Source organism: Dendrobates tinctorius, unplaced genomic scaffold (genome assembly GCF_039654945.1).
Source record: "Dendrobates tinctorius isolate UK_male_01 unplaced genomic scaffold, ASM3965494v1 ptg000015l, whole genome shotgun sequence".
NCBI lineage: Eukaryota > Metazoa > Chordata > Amphibia > Anura > Dendrobatidae > Dendrobates > Dendrobates tinctorius.
This window is the reverse complement of record NW_027361683.1, coordinates 28,825,685-28,849,459: the sequence shown is the minus strand read 5'-3', so window position 1 is coordinate 28,849,459 and position 23,775 is coordinate 28,825,685. Positions and strand designations below refer to the sequence as shown.

The 23,775-nt window shown below is 42.2% G+C and overlaps 1 protein-coding gene across 2 annotated transcripts in view; it reads left to right on the top strand.

Annotated features, from left to right (window-relative positions):
- HTR1D (5-hydroxytryptamine receptor 1D) overlaps window positions 1–23,775 on the top strand; it is a 124,863-nt gene that overhangs the window by 79,865 nt on the left and 21,223 nt on the right. Inside the window, exon 1 of one of the 2 annotated variants that reach the window (XM_073563235.1) lies at window positions 4,082–4,488. The exons of the other annotated variant lie outside the window; for it this stretch is intronic. The gene's annotated coding sequence lies outside the window, so the exon portion shown is untranslated. Of the gene's footprint in view, window positions 1–4,081; window positions 4,489–23,775 lie in introns of those variants that run through there. 2 annotated transcript variants of the gene reach the window in all.

Sequence of the window (23,775 nt, the reverse complement as noted above, 5' to 3'; positions counted from 1 at the left end):
TGGACTTATTGCTGGCCACCTTAGAAGTCTCCAGTGCTTTCTCTCAAACCATTTTCTAGTGCTTTTTGAAGTGTGTTTTGGGTCATTGTCCTGCTGGAAGACCCATGACGTCTGAGGGAGACCCAGCTTTCTCACACTGGGTCCTACATTATGCTGCAAAATTTGTTGGTAGTCTTCAGACTTCATAATGCCATGCACACGGTCAAGCAGTCCAGTGCCAGAGGCAGCAAAGCAACCCCAAAACATCAGGGAACCTCCACAATGTTTGACTGTAGGGACCGTGTTCTTTTCTTTGAATGCCTCTTTTTTTCTCCTGTAAACTCTATGTTGATGCCTTTTCCCAAAAAGCTCTACTTTTGTCTCATCTGACCAGAGAACATTCTTCCAAAACGTTTTAGGCTTTTTCAGGTAAGTTTTGGCAAACTCCAGCCTGACTTTTTTATGTCTCGGGGTAAGAAGTGGGGTCTTCCTGGGTCTCCTACCATACAGTCCCTTTTCATTCAGACGCCGATGGATAGCACGGGTTGACACTGTTGCACCCTCAGACTGCAGGGCAGCTTGAACTTGCTTGGATGTTAGTCGAGGTTCTTTATCCAACATCCGCACAATCATGTGTTGAAATCTCTTGTCAATTTTTCTTTTCCATCCACATCTAGGGAGGTTAGCCACAGTGCCATGGGCTTTAAACTTCTTGATGACACTGCGCACGGTAGACACAGGAACATTCAGGTCTTTGGAGATGGACTTGTAGCCTTGAGATTGCTCATGCTTCCTCACAAGTTGGTTTCTCAAGTCCTCAGACAGTTCTTTGTTCTTCTTTCTTTTCTCCATGCTCAATGTGGTACACACAAGGACACAAGACAGAGGTTGAGTCAACTTTAATCCATGTCAACTGGCTGCAAGTGTGATTTAGTTATTGCCACACCTGTTAGGTGCCACAGGTAAGTTAGGCGTGTAGTAAGTCGGGGGGCGGAGGTCCAACTGGAGGAGGTGGAGGAAGTGGATGTAGCCATGCCTCTGTCCCAGTCACCACTACATTTAACCAGTGGGCAATAAGGGAGATGTAATGTCCCTGGCAGTGCTTACTGGTCCATGTATGAGTGATTATATGAACCTTGCCACTGATGGCATTGCACAGTGCATACCTGACTTGGTCCACAACACGTTTGTACAGGGCAGTCATGACCCACCTGGAAAAGTAGTGGCAGCTGGGACCAACATGTTGGGGGAGAGCCACCACCATCAACTTTTTAAAACAGTCCATGTCCACCATCTGAAATGGCAGCATTTCAAAAGCCAGTAATTTGGAAATGCCGTCATTCAGGACCATTGCTAGTAGGTGGCTAGGGGGCATCTCTTTCTCTCCAGGATTTGGGGGATGGATAGCTGAACAATTCCATGGAATGATGTGGAGATGCTTGGTGACACTGGTGGTGGTGATGCTGTCATGTCCTCTCTTTTCAGGGAGGCAAGCTGCCCTGTTGATTGTGAGCAGCAGAAAGAGGCCAAGATCGCAGGTAAAGGCTTAGATCTCTCATGCTTTTTAAAGTGTGTACTTCATTGCACCTCATGCTTGGAATTCAGATGCCTCGTTATACGGGTGGTTCTCAGTGTGAGAAATTTTTTGCCTCTCTTCAGGGTTTGATGGAACAGAGTGCAAACCACCTGTCGCTTGTCAGCAGCATATTCCCTGAAGAAATGCTATTCTAGGTAGCTCTTTTGAGTTGTCTTTGATGTGCTTGTTTCAGTGGCGCCATGGGCATTGGCAGCTGATATATTGGCTAGGGGCTGTCCGCTGTGCCTTTGCACATGCTCCCTGATTAACTGTGCTGCTGTGGCAGCAGGGGCACCTTCTCTTACTCTGAACTGCATACTTCACTAGGTTGGCCATCTCTCCATGTGGCGTCTAGGACCTCATTATACCCCTTATCGTCTTCCACCAACTTCTCAACCCTGCCAGTCTGCACACTGCAGAAAGACTTTGCAGTTAGCAACTGAGTTTCATCACCGTTTGACATGTGCTGCTGTAGTCCACAGACCATGTGCACTAGCCTTCCCACGTACTTATCGACAACTTAACAAGTGGTTGGGCATCAGTGCACTCAGTCTCTTCCACTTCTGGGGAGCTCCAGGTGGACGGGCCTTAGAACCACAGCTGGCAGAGTCATCAAAGATCAAAATAGACTGCTTCATGACTTGGGGTTCAGACTGCTTGGCTGATTTGCCAGGGGGTGAGCTGGAAGCCAGATGAACATGGTCTTCAGGTGCCAACTGTGTACTTTCTGCAGTGGACTGGGTGAAAGAAAATTCAAAAGAACTGATGCCACTCTCAGCCATCCAATCTAACACCTTTTCAACATATTGTGGCCTCACCATTAATGCAGCTGTATTCATGCCTACGAAAGGATGCATAACATCCTGTTGCCTGCATGCACCAGAAGAGCGTTGTATTTGGGCACGTAGCAGGTACAGAACAACCACGTCTTTTCCCTGCATCAGTTACACTACCATCAGCAGCAACACCTGCAAGATCACGGCCACATCTACGTCCCTTATTTGATGCTCTTCTCAGTTTTGAAAGAGGTTTTTCTAAGCGCTACTCGCAAAAAAATCGTGGAAGAGTAGATTTTCTTATTTGCAACAGTACCAGAACCGTGCGCAGTGTCATCAAGAAGTTTAAAGCCCATGGCACTGTGGTTAACCTCCCTAGATGTGGAAGGAAAAGAAAAATTGACAAAAGATTTCAACGCAAGATTGTGCGGATGTTGGATAAAGAACCTTGACTAACATCCAAACAAGTTCAAGCTGCCCTGCAGTCCGAGGGTACAACAGTGTCAACCCGTGCTATCCGTCGGCGTCTGAATGAAAAGGGACTGTATGGTAGGAGACCCAGGAAGACCCCACTTCTTACCCCAAGACATAAAAAAAACAGGCTGGAGTTTGCCAAAACTTACCTGAAAAAGCCTAAAACGTTTTGGAAGAATGTTCTCTGGTCAGATGAGACAAAAGTAGAGCTTTTTGGGAAAAGGCATCAACATAGAGTTTACAGGAGAAAAAAAGAGGCATTCAAAGAAAAGAACACGGTCCCTACAGTCAAACATGGTGGAGGTTCCCTGATGTTTTGGGGTTGCTTTGCTGCCTCTGGCACTGGACTGCTTGACCGTGTGCATGGCATTATGAAGTCTGAAGGCTACCAACAAATTTTGCAGCATAATGTAGGGCCCAGTGTGAAAAAGCTAGGTCTCTCTCAGAGGTCATGGGTCTTCCAGCAGGACAATGACCCAAAACACACTTCAAAAAGCACAAATATCAGGGACCTGGAGCAGTTTGCCAAAGAAGAATGGTCTAAAATTCCAGCAGAGCATTGTAAGAAACTCATTGATGGTTACCAGAAGTGGTTGGTCGCAGTTATTTTGGCTAAAGATTGTGCAACCAAGTATTAGGCTTAGGGTGCCAATACTTTTGTCTGGCCCATTTTTGGAGTTTTGTGTGAGATGATCAATGTTTTGCTTTTTGCTTCATTCTCTTTTGTGTTTTTTAATTTAAGACAAATTAAACAAAGATAATAATACCAAAGAATTTGTGTTTGCAATCATTTTCAGGAAGAAACTGAGTATTATCTAACAGAATTGCAGGGGTGTCAATACTTTTGGCCACAACTGTATAACCGCTGCTATGTGGTGGCAGAAGCAATATGGCGGTATTGTGCACAGGGTTAACCGTCACCCAAGTGCACAGAGCAATCTCTGTTAAATCACAGAGATGCCTATAAACATAAACAAAAGAGCTGAGCCTGTTAAGGTCACAAGTACTCAGAGTAGTTACACACACGGTATAGGGTCACAGGAATAGCCAAGATGGCGGTACTAAGTCCTTCTAGACCTACCGTGTGTGTAGCGTCGCAGCCGCGAACGCTTATGTGGGCTGCTACTGCAGCACGGTGTAGGACACTGCCGCTAAATGACAATGCTAGACGCAAGCGCAATGTTGGACGCCAACAGCTGTGGACAATGAAGAAGAGGCGCGCTGGCGCTGGTACTGAACTCAATCCCTCACACAAGTGTAATATCAAACGGTAGGGGTTTCAAATGAGTCATTCACCTGAATCATGCATTCATCGTCATTCACACAGCAGCAAGTATGGTCTATACTAGCGCATGGCGGAACAGCCATGTGCGCCTTTTATAGCAGCTGGGACCTTCCGCACGCCTCCAGGTCTCTGAGATGGACAAATGAGATTTGGAGCAGGACCTGAGCACATGACTCAGTAAGAGGACAGAAGGACTTTGCTTCAGGAGAGATTTGCTGCAAGGCAATCTCCTCTGCAATCTCTTCTGCAGTGCATAAAGAGCAGGAGACTGCAGAATGTGAGGGTCTGGATTCCTGCATAGCGACCGCAGAAACCTGACTCCTAACACCTGCTCTACCGTACATAAGCCACTTCTGGGCCACCAGCCTACAATTTTGGACAAACATGTCGCTACCAGGGTAAGCCTACAATTTATGGGCAGGCAGAGCTGATTGCGGCCACCTGCAAGGCCAATGGGAGGGGTGCAAGATCAGACTGGAGGCAGCTAGCATCCAGCAACTAAATAGACAGAAAAAAAAAAAGAAGAAAAAACGACCTGCACCTCCTAGTATGAACACGTGCAAGCTGCAAAAACTGCACAATATAGACAAAAAGGATACAGCAGCACATGTACATGAATCTAGGCCATGTGAAAACACAGAAAAGCATTAAAACCATTCAATTTAGATAATAATCCTCAAAAATATTTTTTGAAAAATTGAATGGTTTTAATTTTTTTCTGTGTTTTCACATGGCCTAGATTCATGCACATGTACTGCTGTATCCTTTTTGTCTATATTGTGCAGTTTTTGCAGCTTGCACATGTTCACACTAGGAGGTGCTGGTCGGGTTTTTATATATATATATATAATCTCCTTTGCGGCATTTAGGTATTATGCGCTTTTTTATGAGATCACATTCCAAACCTTTATTGCAGAATGTTTTGTATGCATTTTTTGTCAAATATTTGCATCAGTTTGGGAAATCTTTGTATATTGTATATTGTTGCATTTATATACAAAAAGAAGGTTTTGGAAATTAATAGAATCTAATGTTTGTGGATCTCTAGTTAATTTTACCAGTTTTACCAGTTCAAAATTATTGATTCATATCATATCTCATATCTTTATTTGTTGAATATGCACATGAAATTAGCATGCACATATGCACTCTATGCGATATTATAATAGTGACATGCGTTTTTGTGAGACCACATTATATGTATATAGTAATGGTTGTGAAATAGTTAACTGGAAATGGTCTCCCTAATTAATCACATGTGCTTGGGCAATGGTTGAGAACATATAAAGGAATTGTTGATTTTATATTTGTATGCCTTAAAGGAAGGACCGTTTTGGGTCCGAAATGTGTCAGGCATTGGGGGCTTCCCCCTCGTGTACTGTTCTTTAACCATGAAGATTTTTTGAATAAAGATGATGTTTTTTATGGAAAATTCTCCAGTGCAGGAAAAATTCTTTATCTTAAAGTGGTTTTTAGCACAGCACTAGCATAGGACTTCCACAGATATGGTTGCAGAGTACACACAGCGTTTTTTTGCAGAGCGCTCAGTCAGAATCTGTCCCTCACTCCAACTGCATCCTATCCCTACACTAATGAAAGCATAATGACGGCAGCACTTGGGATCCAGCCTTTACACAGGCCAGGTCACATGCTGAGTCGGCCAATCACAGCTATACCAACACTTGGCTTGGCTGTGATGGCTCCAGAATCCAGAAGTGCCCACCGTCTAAAAGCATGTTTATTGGTTACCCTGCAGCCTTCCAACAAGCTTTAATAGCCTAGCGAACCCAAACATGAAAATGGGCGTGCAGTAAAAAGTTCATGTTCAGGGTTCAGTGATGGACACTAAGTGTCTGGTACGGACCTCGAACTTTCCCGTTCGGGTTCGCTCCTCTCAACTTTCAGGCAGCAAAGGTCCCAGCTGCCATTGTCCAGTCTGTTCACGCAGGCACCTCTAGGGACTATGGGGTCAGGCTCTCTAGTCTGTACAGGAACCAACAAGGTCAGTAGCAGCTTTTAGGCTGCGTTCACAGGTTGCAGTTTTTTCGCGTTTTCGTGGCGGTTTTTAACATGCAATTTTGCAGCGAAAACGTAAAAAAAAAGCATCCCATGCAATCCTATGGGATTCCACAATGCTGTGCTAATGCTGCGGATTCCGCCCACATAGGAATGCATTGTTCTGCTTACGTTCCGCATGTGGCTGTGCCCACCATGCGAAAAGTAAGCAGAACATTTGCGGATGGTACCCACGGTCCGGAGGAGAGGAGACTGTCCTCCGGGCTCTGGGTACCATATCCCTATTAAAAAAAATTAGAATAAAAAAATCAGGTTATATTCACTGTTATGAATGAGTCACCAGAGGAGGAAAAAACAAAAATACAAGCTAAGTCCAGAAAACCGGAGAGGTTGGTAGCTAGCGGATTGCAGACCCCTGATCCTATTCACAACAACTAACAGTAGCCATGGGGTGTTCCTACGGTGGTCCTAGACACCTCGTTCACAGCCGGAGAACTAAATAAACCTAAAGAAAGAAAGGCGAAATCTAAACTGCCCCAGAGCAGACCCCAAAGCAATAGACAGCCCCCAACATGTATTGACGGTGAAAACACAAACACAGACAGAAAGACAGGCTGAGCAAATGATGGGGCCCTCACTAACTAGATAGGACAGGAAAAAAAAGCAACTGTCTGCAATCACGCAAAAACCCTGCCAAAAATAATGTCCAACACGTCTGATAGAAAAGGCCCTGAAGTCACTAGACTTCAAAATCACTATATCAGCACTCAGGTATATCCTGAAAACACAGCAAAGAGATCAACTGATCAGAGACAAAAATGGAGTTCAGCCAGTCCCAACCAGGGCTGGCTGCACACAAACATTAAGTAAACCAGACAAAATCTCATGGAACAATAGCAGAGCAAAAACTTAGCTTTAGTAGACAGGACTAAACTGGAGGCCAGAGCTCAGAGCAGAGAGGATCACCAGCAACCCAGCAGGGCGTCGGCGGCCTTATATCCACTCAGAGATTCCGGATGTCCAATCACACTCCACCTGTTCAGATGACAGGTTTTTCCCATCCAAATCAATTTCACTACCTCCTTTCACCAGCAGAGGGAGTTCATCGGACATCAAAGGTGAAGGAGAAAATGAGCTCATAACAATTCACCTTCCGATGTCCCTCGCAGCGTCCCCAGGCTTCAGCGATACTTGCAGCAGCTCCCATTCTCAATGATGCATTGCGATAATGACCTTTGCTGACATCGCAATCTCGTGATACCGTAGCGGTATTGCGAGACTGCGATCTCATCAAAGGTCATTGCCACAATGCATCACTGGGAACAGGACCTGCTGGTAGCATCGCGATGATCGGGGACGCAGCGCGGGACATCAGAAGGTGAGAAAAACACGATTTTTTATTTTTTTTTCATTTTTAACATTAGATATTTTTACTACTGATGCTGCATAGGCAGCCTCAATAATAAAAAGTTGGTCACACTCGTCATAAACTGTTTGACGAGTGTGACCAACCTATCAGTTTTCCAAGCGATGCTACAGATCGCTTGGAAAACGCTAGCATTCTGCAATCTAATTACGCTTGCAAATCGCTAGTTTTTCCTTGGGAAAATCGCGGGAATTAAAAATGCGGTTTTCCTGCAGAATGGAATTCCGGAATTCCCGTGGTAACTTCTGTGGGATTTCTGCTACGTGTGAACCCAGCCTAAGTGTGTAACCTATTTTCCCAAGTGATTTGCTACATTATCCTAACAATTGTAACTTTGTACATCTGCAGGTAAATAGTGTTTTCCAAGATAACAGGTTTTTTAAATACCCCTTTTAGTTAACCTAACCTTGAATGATGCAGTTCTGTCATTTAATAGGCTAGAAACATAAATGTAAATAGTGTTATTGCTGCTGCTTATTTCTGCCTGATACTGATTTCTATTTCACAAATGCTTGGGAACAGCATCCTACATTAATAATTCTTCACACAACGCTGTGAGTTCCTGTGTTTTTTGTTTTAAATACAAAAGCACCCTCAAGTGGTTAAGTATGAAAATATCATATTGTTATTCTTGGGTACAAGATTCTGACCAAAAAATATAATTTTATATGGATGTCTCTCTCTTTTTGTGTATTCGTGCTGTGTGGTATTGATCTGAAAATGTGAAAATAAAATAAGAGTGATTAAAATCACATAACAGATCCAGAATGTCACATAGATATTAAAAGTATTACTTAATTATACCGTGGAAGATTCGCAAAGAAACTCGGAGTAAAGGTAGCAAACAACTATATGATTGAATTAATTTTGAATTCCACATTAAGATCATTGGGTTTTAGTGTATTTTATTTAAATATCCATTCAAGTTCCTTTTTCTTTAAAAGAGGAGTTCTGTCCCCCGCCTCTTCTTTGTGGGGCTGTAGGGGGTATGATATATTACATTTGTTTATGCCTCTGCCTTTCTCTTTCATCCCGGTGCTGTATCTTATTAGTGTATGTATATTTGTAATATATATGATGGTACCGCTCTTATGCAATGGTACTGCTACACTGTTATGTGAATTACTGTGTCCTACTGAATGTATATGTGTATAATGTTATACTTTTGTAATGCTGTTGTGTATAGTGTATAGGATAAGTGTAGTTACTGGATTGGCCACTAGATGGGGACATTATAGTGCACAGAGCTTTCCGCTAGTGGATAGGATAGGAAGGTGTTAACAATAAGAGGGGCTTCTGTGTGGTAAGCTAGGAATATTCCTTTAGGTAGTTAGAAGGGTGAGGACACCCGAATAGTCCACTTGGGCCCAGTCACTTAACATTAAAGAAGAGAAGCTTACCATTCAGAGCCTATAGTACAGAAGTATGGTGTCCAGCAGCAGGATTGCAGCAGTTCATAGCTGGAGAAAGGAAGTAGTCTGGGAAAGTACAGGACACAGAATATTCAACATGTGGCAGATAGTTATAAATCCTACAAAAAACACAGAGATATGTTCCAAAAAGTATAATAAAAAATATACTTTATTGTTACAAATTCATAGATAATTGTACAAAATACAGACAAATGACAAAAGTGCTCATGCAAGGCTCACATGTGGTAACTGCTAGCAACACCCTATATAGCAGATTGGGTGATATACATATGAAGCAATGAATCTCAATGCTGCCAATACATTCATATCATAAAGATAATGTACAGTCATATGTTAAAGTTTGGGCACCCCTATTAATGTTAGCCTTTTTTCTTTATAACAATTTTGGTTTTTCCAACAGCTATTTCAGTTTCATATATCTAATAACTGATGGACTCAGTTATATTTCTGGATTCAAATGAGGTTTATTGTACTAACAGAAAATGTGCAATCTGCATTTTAACAAAATTTGACAGGTGCAAAAGTATGGGCACCTCAACATAAAAGTGACATTAATATTTCGTAGATCCTTTTGCAAAAATAACAGCCTCTAGTCGCTTCCTGTAGCTATTAATGAGTTCCTGGATCCTGGATGTAGGTAATTGTGACCATTCCTGTTTACAAAACAATTCCAGTTCAGTTAAGTTTGATGGTCGCCGAGCATGGACAGCCCGCTTCAAATCATCCCACAGATGTTCAATGATATTCAGGTCTGGGGACTGGGATGGCCATTCCAGAACATTGTAATTGTTCCTCTGCATGAATGCCTGAGTAGATTCGGAGCGGTGTTTTGGATCATTGTCTTGCTGAAATATCCATCCCCTGCGTAACTTCAACTTAGTCACTGATTCTTGCACATTATTATCAAGAATCTGCTGATACTGAGTTGAATCCATGCAACCCTCAACTTTAACAAGATTCCCAGTGCCGGCATTGGCCACACAGCCCCAAAGCATGATGGAACCCCCACCAAATTTTACTGTGGGTAGCACGTGTTTTTCTTGGAATGCTGTGTTTTTAGCCTCCATGCATGACGCCTTTTTGTATGACCAAACAACTCAATCTTTGTTTCATCAGTCCACAGGACCTTCTTCCAAAATGTAACTGGCTTGTCCAAATGTGCTTTTGCATACCTCAGGCGACTCTGTTTGTGGCGTGCTTGCAGAAATGGCTTCTTTCCCATCACTCTCCCATACAGCTTCTCCTTGTGCCAAGTGCGCTGTATTGTTGACCGATGCACAGTGACACCATATGCAGCAAGATGATGCTGCAGGTCTTTGGAGGTGGTCTGTGGATTGTCCTTGACTGTTCTCACCATTCTTCTCTGCCTTTCTGATATTTTTCTTGGCCTGCCACTTCTGGGCTTAACAAGAACTGTACCTGTGTTCTTCCATTTCCTTACTATGTTCCTCACAGTGGAAACTGACAGGTTAAATCTCTGAGACAACTTTTTGTATCCTTCCCCTGAAAAGCTATGTTGAATAATCTTTGTTTTCAGATCATTTGAGAGTTGTTTTGAGAAGCCCATGATGCCACTCTTCATAGGAGAATCAAATAGGAGAACTACTTGCAAGTGGCCACCATAAATACCCTTTCTCATGATTTGATACACCTGGCTATGAAGTTCAAAGCTCAATGAGGTTACAAAACCAATTTAGTGCTTCAGGAAGTCAGTAAAAAGTAGTTAGGAGTGTTCAAATCAAGAAAATGATAAGGGTGCCTATATTTTTGCACCGGTCAAATTTTGATTAAATGCAGATTGCACATTTTCTGTTAGTACAATAAACCTCATTTGAATCCAGAAATATAACTGAGTCCATCAGTTATTAGATATATGAAACTGAAATAGCTGCTGCAAAAACCAAAATTGTTATAAAGAAAAAAGGTTAACATTAATAGGGGTGCCCAAACTTTAACATATGACTGTATATGCATAGTACATAGGCCATCATATAGAGAAAACAGAGCTATCACACTCCAAAAGATTAATTTGATAAAACACAGTGAAAGAAGTTAATATCATACCCATAAAGTAACTGCAGGTGAGCGCGGCACTAGAAGGAGCAGCCCCGACACGCGTTTCGCATGGGCTTATGTGGCAGATAGTTGCATGGGTCGATGCTCTCAGGACCGGGGTGAAACGGGCCAGAGAATCCCCAAGCACAGGAAGTCTGAACAGAGAGAATGCTGAGGTACCACCTAAGGTGCTATTACCCCATAATGTACTGAAGGATGTGGAACTAGGGACAGGGAAATAACATGATGAAAACTGCATGGAACTTGTTGCATTTGAACCAAACTGAGTCTCAATTCTTGCGAAACCAATTGCAGAAAGGCTTCAGCGCCACAGTGGTATCCCTGATGGCGCAGTGAGAGAAGACACAGCTATACTGGTGAGAGAATGCTGTTTTCATGTAAGAGGAGGCAAGGGCACAGATGTGCACGAGTGCTCAGCCATGACTACAGTCCTGGACCTCCCCTTCAGGGCATCATACCTATGATCCTAAACCTCAGTTGTTTTTCTGTGTGTCTCATCTCTGTAAAGTGCTCAAGGTCTGGGAGGTCCAACCATTTTTTCCTTATGGTGGTTAATTTCCTTGTGGATATTTATGTTTTAAAAGTGGGCACTGGAGTAAGCATACCACATAGTCAGAGTTACCCGTAAGATAATGTTTAATATTATGAATCACAACAGTGTTTGGATGAACAAATTTCGATCCTTTTCACATTAATGAACAATTGACACAGGAGAGGAAAGGAAAGCAAACCATCCTTTGTGTCACTGTTAAAGTAGTTTGTGTCGTATTCCTCAAGGGACTAATATCTGATTTTAGAAGAAAATCACCTATTGTTTTGTTTTTTTCAATAGGAAAATAATGTGGGATTTTCAAACTCTTTGATGTTGGGTAAACATTTGAATAGCATTCCCCAGTGTCTTTTAACATTTGTGGCAATTTGTCCACTCTCTTCACCATAAGTCATTACCAACTCCACTCTTTTAAGTTCTTTTTTATTTGTTTTTTGTTTTCACACAGTTATCCTATCCAATTACATAACTTGTTCCCGTTGCATATCTAATAAGTTATTTGGGTATCCCCTTGCCTTGAATTTTTTTGTCAAATCCTTCAAGGTATTACGCCCACAGGGCATGAAGATGTATAGTGGACTCACTAGACCACTGATGATGCAGTGGTAGCTGTATACCCAATGCACAAGAGACAGGAGAATGAGCTTCAAAAAACCAATGATGTTTATTAAAGGAAGCAAACAAATGGAAAAGGTGCCTGAGGGAAGAACCCTTTGGACCACAACACAGAATCACGTAGTGGAGCACCGGGCAAGGTGTAGCCCTATACAGGGATTTCCCCGTCGCAACACCAGATGACCTTAATTCTGCGATACTCAGACCAGAGGGACGACCCGCACAGACCGTATAGAGGAGGTGGCAAGAATCCTGGAAGCTCGGTGTAATCTCAGAAAGGCTGATCTAGCCGGCAGAGATATCTGGATGGTTCTGAGAGGACAGCCTTGGTCTGCTTGGGGTAGAAACTGGAATGTCCAGAAGGATCCAGGACAGGGAGCTGCCAGCAGAGGATTCTGAGGAGACAGAAGTATTAGTATAAAGGCAGCACTAGACTTAGCATGCAGAGCTCAACAGAGTGCTGCCTGAATGGGAGGCAACAATCCCACAGAAATAAACAGGTTGCTCAGGCACCTCCCACAAGGGGAGGATGCCTTTTATGCACAGAACATCACAGCACAGACAGCCCTAAAAGCGAACCGGTGCCCTGCTGTTTTAAGTATGTGCAGGAAGCAGGGTACACCTCCTAGGAGCATTACCAGGAGACCTGCCAAGAGGATGTAGGTTTTTAGCAGAGAAAGGAGCCGCTGATCATCTGGAGCCATGGACGGGGTGAGTAGACCAGTGGAGCTGCATGATAAGCGCCGGTCTCCCTGCACAGCGGAGACCGGGCCTGCAGCTGAGGGCATAACACAAGGATTTTGTGGACTCAAAGTTCTCACTTACTATCCTTTTTGCTCTAAGAAACTGGCTATATGGTATTGATTCCAGTATTTTCTTTGGATGTCTATGCTTATATTTCAATATACAGGTGCGTCTCACAAAATTAGAATATCATCAAAAAGTTAATTTATTCAGTTCTTCAATACAAAAAGTGAAACTCATAAAGTATATAGAGTCATTGCACACAGAGTGATCTATTTCAAGTGTTTATTTCTGTTAATGTTGATGATTATGGCTTACAGCCAATAAAAACCAATAAGTCATTACGGTCATTAAATTAGAATACTTTATACCAACAGCTTGAAAAATTATTTTAAAATCTGTAATGTTGGCCTACTGAAATGTATGTTCAGTAAATGCACTCAATACTTGGTAGGGGCTCCTTTTGCATCAATTACTGCATCAAGTGGCATGTAGGCAATCGGCCTGTGGCATTGTTGAGGTGTCATTGAAGCCCAGGGTGCTTTGATAGCAGCCTTTAGCTCTTCTGCATTGTTGGGTCTGGTGTCTCATCTTTCTCTTGACAATACCCCATAGATTCTCTATGAGGTTATGGTCAGGTGAGTTTGCTGCCAATTAAGCACAGTGATACTGTTGTTTTTAAACCATGTATTGGTACTTTTGGCAGTGTGGACAGGTGCTAAGTCCTGCTGAAGAATGAAATTTCCATGTACAAAAAGTCACAGAGGGAACCATAAATTGCTCTAAAATTTCTTGGTAGACAGCTGCGCTGACTTTGGTCTTGATGACATGGCTCCTCAAACCATCACTGATTTTGAAAACTTCACACTAGACCTCAAGCAGCTTGGATTGTGAATGTCTCCTCTCTTCTTCAAGACTCTGGGACCTTGATTTCCAAATGAAATGCAAAATTTACTTTCATCTGAAAACAACACCTTGGACAACTGAGCAATAGTCCAGTTCTTTTTCTCCTGGGCCCAGGTAAGACGCTTCTGCCTTGGCACAGGTAAGACACTTCTGGTGTTGTCTATTGGTCAGGAGTGGCTTGACACAAGGAATGCTACACTTGTAGTCCATGTCCTGGATATGTCTGTGTGTTGACTCTTAAAACAATGACTCCAGCAGCAGTCCACTCCTTGTGAATCTTCCCCAAATTTTTGAATGGATTTTTCTTAACAATCTTCTCAAGGCTGCGGTTATCCCGGTTTCTTGTGCACCTTTTTCTACCACACTTTTTCCTTCCACTCAACTTTCCATTAATATGCTTGGATACAGCATTCTGTAAACAACCAGCTTCTTTAGCAATGACCTTTTGCGGCTTACCATGCTTGTGGAGTGTGTCAATGACTGTCTTCTGGACATCTGTCAAATCAGCAATCTCCTCCTACAATGTGGTCATTATGATATTTGAGTAAGCTGGCACCATATTCGCTACCATAGCTGTGCCACATTTTTGCATATATAAGTCCTCCCCAAATAGGAAGTTATATAGTTTCAGAACAATATCCAAAAGTGAAATAATAAATTCTTCACCCTCTTTTGATCATTTCAAAAGTGATAATTTTCTTTTTACTGTTGTTAGGCCCCTTTCATGGTCAATCAATGTATAAAGAGAAGTAACATCGAAAGTCACCAGGATTACTTAATTAGTTAGTTGTATCTCATTAAATTTCAATAAAAAATCTGGTGTCTTTCATATAGGATTTAGATTCCTTTGTCAAAGGATTAATGATTTTATCTAAAAAAAATTCCCATTTTCTTGAAAATTGAGCCTACCCCTGAGAGGATTGGTCGTCCTGGCAGGTTTTTAAGCAATTTATGGATCTTTGGAAGAACATATAGCATCGGTATTACTGGACGCTCCACAAACAGATAATCATAAGGATCCTGGTGAATAATTCCCTCTTTTATGACCATATCTAAAATCTGTTTTAACTACTTCTGTATATCTAATTTGGGGTCTCTGTTCAGTCTCTGATACACATCCATATCACTAAATTGTCTTTTGATCTCACCAATATATGCTTCCTTGTCCATGACGATGACTGCACCCAGCATATCAGCTGGCTTTATTATGATGATATTTTCATGGACAAGTTCAGTAAGGGCTTTAAATTCCTGAGTTGACAAATTTAGATGTTTGAATTATCTTCCTCTTGTTTCCTTCAGTTTTTGCAAACTCTGTTTAATGGTAGGCATAAATACATCTATTACTGCTGAATTCGTAGGTGGAGTGAAACTACTTTTTTAAAAAGAGACACACTCTGCAAACTTAGGCCACTTTCTTTTACCTTTTGGGTAACTATTGATTGGAAAACCACTCTTTTAATTTGATCTTTCTGAAGAAACATTGAAAATCAATTTCTAACTCAAACCAGTCCACATGTTTCCCTGGTCCCTGGTCACCCGTCAAGTTTTGCTTTGAAATATTTACCACTAGTGTTGTGTTTGAAGCTGTGGTTGGGATTTGTTTCTCCCTTTCCTCTCTTTTCCATTGTTGGTAATGGTGTCTTCCTCCCCTTCTTTTCCATTGTAGCTTGGTGTTGGCATGTCCATCTCTGTAAGAATAGGATGAATGATAACTGCAGAAACATAATTAAAATGTTCACAATACGATCCCGTATGTCTATCACAACCTCTTTTCCTCCAGGTATTGTTGGTACCCTCCTTTTGCCAATTGTACTGTATATATTGCCAGTCCTGTAATCCTCCATGTCTCTGTTTCCCCTGGATATTTGTCTCCATATCTGGAATTTTATCTTATAGAGTTTTTATCTCTTTTTACAAAATCTCAAAATTTAATGACATGGAGTCCATGGCATACTTATTGGAGATCATACAAAATATATTAGATCGCAGTGTGGACAGGTGCTAAGTCGTACATTAGATCGCAGACCCCTTGGTATTTTATGGGCCTTGAAATATTCCCCCAATGTTGTCAGATGCAGTTGTAAAGTGGTTAGTTTTTTTTTTTAAATCATTGTCATACTTGCATTTTAAGTCCAAAATAGATGATACATTCCCTCTATACCCTTAAGTATTCTTTCTTCATCCTCCAGTATAAGTGAACACACCAGGCTTCACATTAGATTGATTCAGGGTCCAAAAAAAATTCTTCCTGGAAGTAAGAAAAAATACAAACATGCAAAGATTCCTTGACTAGGTAAATAGAAGAAAAAATGGAACAGCACCATCAAGGGAATTTAGGGTGAAGGGCAATTCTCTACTTTTATAGAGATAATATTTAAAAAGAAAAGAAGGCAGCGCTGCAAAAAAACGATGAAAAAAGTGGACTTTATTAGCCAATTTGGTGTGGCAACATTTTGGCTGTAACCAGCCTTTCTCAAGCAGTGAATAAGTACAAACATCAGATATATATAGTAAATCACATCATCATTAATTGATAAATTCATTAGTGAAATTTTATGTATAAAAGTAAAATGCATAATCACATATTACTCATATAATATTCATGCTAGTGTATGTGCATATAAATACAACATAGTCCTTATTAAAATTAATTTAGTCCATTAGGGCATGTGCATAAAGTGCATAGTGCTAAATAGGTTTCATGATTAATAACGTGTTTTTAATAGAGCTATTGACTCACCCACTTATGTTTAGACATTCTAGAGTATGTAAGCGCAGAACATAGACATCCGGAACTGAGCTACTGCGCCTGTCCTTGATGTCACAATCCCCACATGTATTCAGGCTGTCAGGCTGTCTAGCAGCCGCAAGTCATACAGATGCTTCGGCACAAACTAAATCTCCGAGCACGCCAAAATACTCGGAGGACACACGAATTGCAGATTCAAGCAGTATTATTTTAGAATATAAAGGGGATGTGAACTGCCAATGAAAAGATTTTTTCTTGTATGTGGCAGCAACAAACTCTGGAGGAATGCAAGCAATACTGCCAGCTTTGATGAATTTCTGAGTACAGATCACCATAAAAAACATGAATCTGTCAATGAGTGTATGGAGAAAAGCATCAGCAACAATTATAATTTATAGGGAAATAATCCCTGACTAGATGCCTGTAATACCAAAATGCATACAATTTGAGGGTCATGGGAAAGGCAGCAGAACATAAACTCAGCCATGTGTGCCAAACTGCCAACAGCCGAGACTTTCCTGTTCTCAAAAAAAGGGCAGCGGTCCATGTTGTCCTCCTCGTCCTCCCTCTCCTCCTCATCTTTAGGTCATCCATGCTGAACAGACAGGATGAAGGTCATGTGGGTAGTATCGTCTGTATCGCAGGCAACCAGATCCTGTTCTTCTTTCTCCTCATTATCACACAATATCATCCAATACTCATTGAGACGAGAAGATGAGGCTGGGCTGTGTAGCCTCACCCTGTATAGTTTCTTGCTCCATCTCAACTTGCTCAGCTTGCAAAGCCTCCTCTTTAATTGTAAGCAATGAGCGCTTCAGTAGAGAGAGAAGCGGGATGGTTATACTTATTATGGTGTCATCGCCATTCACCATCTGGGTCAAGTACTCAAAGTTTTGGAGAACCGAACAGATGTCAGACATCCATGCACACTCATCAGCTCTTATGTGCAGAGTCTGATCAAAATACCGACAGGCATGTTGCAGCTGGTATTCAACTACTCGCCTCTGCTGCTCAAAAAGCCTTGCCAACATATGTAACGTTGAGTTCCTGGTGACATTGCACACTAGTCGATGAGCTGGAAGTTTCAAACGCTGCTTCAGCAGCACTGCCAGCACGTCAACAGCTGTAGTCGACTTGAGTGTCATACGTTGACAGCTAAGGAGAATCTGGGTAGGTTTTGAAAAACCGCTGAACCACCACGTTGAGCACATGGGCCAGGCATGGTACGTGTGCAAAGTTATCAAGCTTCAGTGCCGCTACCAGGTTACAGCGCACACAATCATGCCTGGTTGTAGGTTCAGGGATGCAGCCACAGATCAGCTTGATCTGTTAAAACTTTCAACAACTCTGCAGCAGTGTGCGGATTGTCACCTAAAAAAATTAGCTTCAGCAGAGCCTGTTAATGCTTGGCCGTGACAGGGCTGCAATGCTTCAAGCTTGCAATTAATGTTGATGTTTCTAAGATGGAGTGTTATGACTGAGTCACCGTAGGAGGCAAAAAAAAAAATGCTAGCTAAGTCCTGAAAACCAGAGAAGTTGGCAACTATCAGATTGCAGACCCCTGAACCTATCAACACAACTAGCAGTAGCCGTGGGGGTTCCTACGATGACCTAGACCCCTCGATCACAGCCGGAGAGATACATAGGCCTAAGGAAGGAAAGGGGAAATCCCCCCACATATAATGATGGTGAAGCAAGATGAAAACACTTACACAGACAGAAAGACAGGCTGAGCAAAGACGGGGCCCAAAAACTACCTAGATAGGAACGGATAGGAAGGCTGCTGTCTGCAATCTGCCAAAACCCTATCAGAGACAAAAGCCAACAAGCTGATATAAAAATGGCCCTGAAGCAACTAAGCTTCAAAAACTCAATCAGCACTCAGGTACCTTCAGAAGACAAAGCTCATGGAACACTGCACACTCCAGCAGGGAGTGGCAGAATCCAAAAGCAAGAAAAACAAAAACAAATCTTAGATGCAAAAAGGCAAAACAGAAAACTTAGCTTTAGGAGAGCAGGAATCAGACTGGTGTCCAAGAGTCCACAGAGAAATCACCCGCAGAGCAGAAAGGGCGTAGACTGCCTTAAATCCAGTCAGTGACTCCACTCAGCCAATCGTCTTCATTAGTCCCAGGTGTCTGATAATCAGGCTCACTACCTTCCTTCACTAGAATAGGGAGTTCACCAGGCCTCAGTGACGGAGGGGAAAATGAACTCACAACAGTACCCCCCCTTGAGGAGGAGTCACCGAACCCTCAACAACGCTACCAGGGCGATCAGGGTGAGCCCGATGAAAGGCACGCACCAATCCTTTGGCATGAATATCAGAGGCAGAGACCCAGGAATTATCCTCCTGACCATAACCCTTCCACTTAACCAAATACTGGAGTCTCCGTCTAGCCAGACGGGAATCCAGAATTTTCTCTGCCTCATATTCCAAGTTACCTTCAACCAATACAGGGTCCGGAGGTGCCACCTCAGGCACAACTGGCTCAACAAACCTCTTCAACAAGGACTTATGGAACACATTATGGATCTTAAATGTGACAGGAAGAGCCAAACGAAAAGAGACCGGATTAATAATCTCCAAAATCTTGTAAGGTCCAATAAATCTAGGCTTAAACTTAGTAGAAGCCACCTTCATAGCAATATTTTTTGATGATAACCACACCATATCACCAATCTTAAACCGGGGACCAATGGTCCTATGTCGATTGGAAAACCGCTGGGCCTTTTCCTGGGAGAGAGATAACTTATCCATCACTTGGTCCCAGATCTGGTGCATTCTCTCCACCACAGTGTCAACCCCTGGGCAGGCAGAAGGCTCCACCTGCCCTGAAGAAAATCGAGGGTGAAAACCAAAGTTACAAAAAAAAGGTGACATCAAAGTGGCAGAACTAGCTCTATTATTTAAAGCAAATTCGGCCAAGGGCAAAAATGAAACCCAATCATCCTGATCAGCGGAAATAAAACATCTCAAATATGACTCCATGGTCTGGTTTGTTCTCTCTGTCTGCCCATTGGTCTGAGGGTGAAAAGCAGAGGAGAAGGACAACTGAATTCCCAACTTGGAACAGAATGTCCTCCAAAATTTAGACACAAATTGAACTCCTCTGTCAGATACAATGTTCTCAGGAATCCCGTGCAAGCGAACCACCTGTTGCAAAAACAGAGGCACCAACTCAGAGGAAGATGGCAACTTAGGGAGTGGTACAAGATGAACCATCTTAGAGAACCTATCACAAATCACCCAAATAACAGTCATTCTTTGAGAGACTGGCATATCAGAGATGAAATCCATTGAAATATGGGTCCATGGCCTCCTGGGGACCGGCAAAGGCATCAACAACCCACTAGAGCGAGAACAAGATTTAGACCGGGAGCAAGTCCCACAGGACTGCACAAAATTCCTGACATCATGAGACAAGGTGGGCCACCAAAAAGAGAGACTCACCAGTAGTGTTGAGCATTCCGATACCGCAAGTATCGGGTATCGGCCGATACTTGCTGTATCGGAATTCCGATACCGACTTCCGATATTTTTTCAATATCGGAATTCGGCATCGGAATCGGAAGTTCAGTTGATTGACGGCCTGACGTCATCATGATGCGCGGTGTGTGCGCATCATGATGCGCCGTCATTTCGGGCCTTCCGGGGGTCTCTGCCGGCCTGCCGGGGGGCTGTGCCGGCCTGCCGGGGGGCTGTGTGGACTGCCCGGGGTCTGTACCGGCCTGCCGGGGGGCTGTGCCGGCCTGCCGGTGGTCTGTGCACCCTGTGGGGGTCTGTACCGGCCTGCCGGGGGGCTGTGCTGATGTCCGGGGGTCTGTGCAAGCATCGTCCGATGGGACTACAAGTCCCATCGGGCGATGCCTGCTACCATGACAGTGATTGACACATTAGCCAATGATGGGACAGTAGTAGTCCCATCATCCGGCTAATGTGTTAAATGTTAAAAAAAAAAAAAAAAAAAATACTACATGCATGCTACATACATACTACATGCATGCTACATATATACTACATACATACTACATACATGCTACATACATACTGCATGCTACATACATACTACATACATACTACATACATACTACATACATACTACATATATACTACATACATACTACATACATGCTACATACATACTGCATGCTACATACATACTACATACATACATACTACATACATACTACATACATGCTACATACTGCATGCTACATACATACTACATACATACTACATGCATGCTACATACATACTACATATATACTACATACATACTACATACATGCTACATACATACTGCATGCTACATACATACTACATACATACTACATGCATACTACATATATACTACATACATACTACATACATGCTGCATGCTACATATATACTACATGCTACATGCATGCTTCATACATACTACATATATACTACATGCATGCTACATACATACTACATACTACATATATACTACATACATACTACATATATACTACATACATACTGCATGCTACATACATGCTACATACATACTACATACATACTACATACATACTACATGCATGCTACATGCATGCTACATGCATGCTACATACATACTACATGCATGCTACATACATACCACATACATACTACATACTACATACATACTACATATATACTACATACATACTACATACATGCTACATACATACTGCATGCTACATACATACTACATACATACATACTACATACATACTACATACATGCTACATACTGCATGCTACATACATACTACATACATACTACATGCATGCTACATACATACTACATATATACTACATACATACTACATACATGCTACATACATACTGCATGCTACATACATACTACATACATACTACATGCATACTACATATATACTACATACATACTACATACATGCTGCATGCTACATATATACTACATGCTACATGCATGCTACATACATACTACATATATACTACATGCATGCTACATACATACTACATACTACATATATACTACATACATACTACATATATACTACATACATACTGCATGCTACATACATGCTACATACATACTACATACATACTACATACATACTACATGCATGCTACATGCATGCTACATGCATGCTACATACATACTACATGCATGCTACATACATACCACATACATACTACATGCTACATACATACCACATATATACTACATACATACAATACATTCATACAATACATACATAGACATACAGTACATATAACATAGAGTAACATACTTACCAATACTTGTCACATTGTTCCCCGAAGCCATTGTCTATTCCGGGATAAATATTAACATAACAAACCACAAAAATACTCACCCACGATCCGAAGCAGTCCACGAGTGTGTCCCACGACGATCTTGGGTAGAGAACTGCAGCATCAGATGATGCTGCCGTTCTCTACGGGCTGCAGGAATCCAATGACGGAAGGTAGGTATCCTTCCGCACTGTATTCCTCCGCCACTTAAAAAAAAAAAAAGTCCCTAGTCTCACTTTATGCCATTGCTGTGTGGGAATTTCCCACACAGCAATGGCATAAAGTGAGACTAGGGACTTTTTTTTTTTTAAGTGGCGGAGGAATACAGTGCGGAAGGATACCTACCTTCCGTCATTGGATTCCTGCAGCCCGTAGAGAACGGCAGCATCATCTTATGCTGCAGTTCTCTACCCAAGATCGTCGTGGGACACACTCGTGGACTGCTTCGGATCGTGGGTGAGTATTTTTGTGGTTTGTTATGTTAATATTTATCCCGGAATAGACAATGGCTTCGGGGAACAATGTGACAAGTATTGGTAAGTATGTTACTCTATGTTATATGTACTGTATGTCTATGTATGTATTGTATGAATGTATTGTATGTATGTAGTATATATGTGGTATGTATGTAGCATGTAGTATGTATGTGGTATGTATGTAGCATGCATGTAGTATGTATGTAGCATGCATGTAGTATGTATGTAGTATGTATGTAGTATATATGTAGTATGAATGTAGTATATATGTAGTATGTATGTAGCATGTAGTATGTAGCATGCATGTAGTATATATGTAGTATGTATGTAGTATGTATGTAGCATGCATGTAGTATATATGTAGTATGTAGCATGTAGTATGTATGTAGCATGCATGTAGTATGTAGCATGTAGTATGTATGTAGCATGCATGTAGTATATATGTAGTATGTATGTAGTATGTATGTAGCATGCATGTAGTATGTATGTAGCATGTAGTATGTAGCATGCATGTAGTATATATGTAGTATGTAGCATGTAGTATGTATGTAGCATGCATGTAGTATATATGTGTTATGTATGTAGCATGTAGCATGCATGTAGTATGTATGTAGTATATATGTGGTATGTATGTAGCATGCAGTATGTATGTAGCATGCATGTAGTATATATGTAGTATGTATGTTGCATGTAGTATTTATGTAGTATGAATGTAGCATGTATGTAGTATGTAGTATGAATGTAGCATGTATGTAGTATGCATGTTGTATGTATGTAGCATGTAATTTTTTTTTTTTTTTTTTTTTTTTTTACATTTAACACATTAGCCGGATGATGGGACTACTACTGTCCCATCATTGGCTAATGTGTCAATCACTGTCATGGTAGCAGGCATCGCCCGATGGGACTTGTAGTCCCATCGGACGATGCCTGCACAGACCCCCGGAGCCTGCACAGACCACCGGCAGGCCGGCACAGCCCCCCGGCAGGCCGGCACAGCCCCCCGGAGCCTGCACAGCCCCCCGGCAGGCCGGCACAGCCCCCCGGCAGGCCGGCACAGCCCCCCGGAGCCTGCACAGACCACCGGCAGGCCGGCACAGACCACCGGAGCCTGCACAGACCCCCTGGCAGGCCGGCACAGCCCCCCGAAAGGCCCGTACAGACCCCAGAGAGGCTGTACAAGGGCAGGAAAGGGTTTTTCTTATTCCGATACCGGAAGTCCCATAGACTTGAATGGGACTTCCGGTATCGGAATCGGCGATACCGATACTTTTTTTAAAGATCGGCCGATACCATCCGATACGATACTTTGAAGTATCGGACGGTATCGCTCAACTCTACTCACCAGATCTCTAGTACCAAAAATACCTGGATGACCAGCCAA